The sequence below is a fragment of the Bos indicus genome, chromosome 19 (assembly GCF_029378745.1).
Source record: "Bos indicus isolate NIAB-ARS_2022 breed Sahiwal x Tharparkar chromosome 19, NIAB-ARS_B.indTharparkar_mat_pri_1.0, whole genome shotgun sequence".
Classification (NCBI taxonomy): domain Eukaryota; kingdom Metazoa; phylum Chordata; class Mammalia; order Artiodactyla; family Bovidae; genus Bos; species Bos indicus.
The window spans coordinates 44,528,808-44,532,096 of record NC_091778.1 but is presented as its reverse complement, the minus strand read 5'-3'; the positions used below and the strand labels follow the sequence as shown (position 1 = coordinate 44,532,096).

Here is a 3,289-nt window from a genome sequence, read left to right as displayed (position 1 = left end):
GGTCGGGTCTCTCCTCTCCACTAGCCCCAAGGAAGGAGGAGAAGGGGACGGCAGAGGATGAGATGGCTGGATGGCATCCCTGACTCGATGGACGTGAGTCTGAGTGAACTCCGGGAATTGGTATTGGACAGGGAGGCCTGGCGTGCTGCGATTCATGGGGTCGCAAAGAGTCGGACGCGACTGAGCGACTGAACTGAACTGAACTGAGCACCAAGGAGGAGCTCCCCTGCCGCCGCCCCGAGGCCGTCCCCAGGGCGCTGCGGTCCCGCCGGAGCCACGCCTTCTCGGCGACAGAGGGCGGGGCATGCAGATTCGAGACGGCGCTTCCGCCCGAGAACCACAAAGCCGCGGCAGATGCGGGATTTCTCTTTTACGATGTGGAGAATCCAACTTCAGCTCGAGACTCTGATGTAGTACCGCCATAGCACTGTCAACGAGGCAAAGGAAAGGAGACCTGGAGTCACTGGGGCCCCGATCACACTGAGTGCAATATGCACGTCAGCAGGACGGTGACAGCGACGGGTGGTGACACGGTATCGCTTCTCGGCCTTTTGGCTAAGATCAAGTGTAGTATCTGTTCTTATCAGTTTAATATCTGATACGTCCTCTATCCGAGGACAATATATTAAGTGGATTTTTGGGGCAGGGAGTTGGAATAGGAGCTTGCTCCGTCCACTCCACGCATCGACCTGGTATTGCAGTACCTCCAGGAACGGTGCACCCCCTTGGGGACACTTATGGAAGTACCCAAAAGCAGAAACTGGGTCTTTGCTGGAGTCAACTGGATCTGGAACTTGGTCTCTTGTTTTTCTACAGTTTGGCAAGTGTAGTTTGAGGCATCTGCTTAAGTCTCTGTTGTCCTGAAAATCACCCCGTTCTACCTTACAGTCTTGGGAAAGTGGTCTTCCTGCTCTCATTTCTGACTTCATACTTTACAAAAGGAGTTGGTGTCCAGGCTCCTACTTGATATCCCCAGTCCCTCCTGATGCCATTTTCAGCCTAAAACCAGAATACTAGCTTGAAACTTCTGTTTCTATGCCCCCTCGCCTATTGAGATCTCTGTAATTACTTCAGTATTTTGTTTTCTGTCTTCAAGAAGTTCCTGCTCAAAAGCACCGAATTCCACCTGGAATCGAGGTTAAAATAATGGGCTTTCCACTCAGTGTGTCGGTTGTACCGGGATTTCATTTATCCAGGTGACTGACTGACAAGGAGAGGTCAGTGCCACTGACTGAGTTGTATTTTTCCTTAGAGTTCCGAAGAGAGGAGGGCCTAAATAAGGCCACTGTGTCTTTTGGATACACAAGGCAGGCTTTTGAGGTTAGCACAAGTTCAAATCATGAATAAGCCAGAACGAACGACTCTTGCTGAGGATGAAGGAGGAGAGTGAAAAACCTGGCTTAAAATTCAGTACTGGACTTCCTTCCTAGCCCAGTGATTAAGAATCCGCTTGCCAGTGTAGGGGATTGGTTCAATTCCTGGTCCAGGAAGATTCCACATGCCCTGGGGCAACTAAACCCCTTGGACACAACTACTGAGCCTGTACTCCAGAGCCCATAAACCACAATTAGAGAGTAGCCCCGCTGGCAACTAGAGAAGACTCTAGCATCGACGAAGACCCAGTGCAGTCAAAAATAAATAAATAATTAAAAAAAAAAAAAAAAACCCTCAATAGTAAAAACACTAAGGTCATGACATCTGGTCCCATCACTGCATTGCTAATTGAACGGGGGAAATGTGGAAGCAGTGACAGATTTCCTCTTCTTGGGCCCTAAAATCACTGAGGATGGTGACTGCAGCCAGGAAATCAGAAAATGATTGCTTCTTGGCAGGAAAGCTATGACAACCTAGACAGCGTGTTAAAAAGCAAAGACATCACTTTATCGACAATGGTCCCTATAGTCAAGGCTGTGGTCTTTCCAGTAGTCATTTAGGGATGTGAGAGCTGGACTATAAAGGTGTCAGAGGCCGAAGAACTTTGGAACTGTGGTGCTGGAGAAGACTCCTGAGAGTCCCTTGGACCACAAGGAGATGAAACCAGTCCGTCGTAAAGGAAATCAACCCTGAATTGTCCTTGGAAAGACTGATGCTGAAGCTGAAGCTCCAATACTTTGGCCACCTGATGGGAAGAACCCACTCCCTGGAAAAGACTGTGATGCCGGGAAAGATTGAAGGCAGGAGAAGGAAGACAGAGGATGAGATGGTTGGATGGCATCACCACATCAATGGACATGAGTTTGAGCAACTCCAGGCGATACCGAAGCACCGGGAAGTCTGGGCAGGATGCAATCTACGGGGTCACAAAGAGTCAGGCAGGACTTAGCAACCAAACAACACCACATCCTCTATGCCAGGACATTTTAGTAAATGGGTGTTTGGAGCAGGGAGTTGGAATAGAACCTTACTCCGTCCACTCCACCCATTGACCTGGTATTGTAGTACCTGCAGGAATAGTGCACCCCTCTCAGGGAAAAGAGCAAGTATGAACAACAGGCTTCTTACATCTTTTCCAGTGTTTTCCTTGTTTTGCTCTGGGTACCTGTCTCGTGAAGGTTTCTGTTTTGTTTTACCAACGTGTGATTTTCTGTTGCCCTATTAGAGCGGTTTACTTAGGAGTACTGTTTCTTGTGAGGGTCATATCCATGGACCAACATTATGCAAATTTTCCTTTAACTTTCAAACCACTGAAATACGGAGCTGTCCAGATCCTTTAGTATAGTTTTGTTTCTTTTTAATACGAGATTATTTCTTCTATCCTGTGGACAAGGCCCTGCTCCCAACACTTAACAGATCTCTGAAACAGTGTGGGTTTGCTGGAGTCCCCAGGGGAAGACTCTCAGCTCTAGGAATTTTTAAAATTCTCGGCTCCACCCAAGTGTATTTTCCCTAAAAGAAGAAACTGAAGAACAGAAAGGTTAAGTAACTTGTGAAAGTCACCCAGCTAGAAATTAGCTGAAGTGGACTGTGAACACTATCAGTTTCACAGATATTGATTCCTTCACAATCTTTGAAACTTCCTAGCTCCTCTCTTCTGGAGAAGGCAATGGCACCCCACTCCAGTACTCTTGCCTGGAAAATCCCATGGGCGGAGGAGCCTGGTGGGCTCCAATCCACGGGGTTGGGAAGAGTTGGACAGGACTGAGCGGCTTCACTTTCACTTTTCACTTTCATGCATTGGAGAAGGAAATGGCAACCCACTCCAGTGTTCTTGCCTGGAGAATCCCAGGGACGGGGGAGCCTGGTGGGCTGCGGTCTATGGGGTCGCACAGACTCGGACACGACTGAAGTG

At 48.5% G+C, this 3,289-nt stretch overlaps 1 non-coding gene across 1 annotated transcript; it reads left to right on the top strand.

Moving 5' to 3' along the window:
• The first annotated feature begins 535 nt into the window (after positions 1–535).
• LOC139177897 (U2 spliceosomal RNA) lies at positions 536–726 on the top strand. The gene has a single exon (XR_011562361.1). It is a non-coding gene; the product is annotated as a U2 spliceosomal RNA (small nuclear RNA).
• The last annotated feature ends 2,563 nt before the right edge of the window (positions 727–3,289 follow it).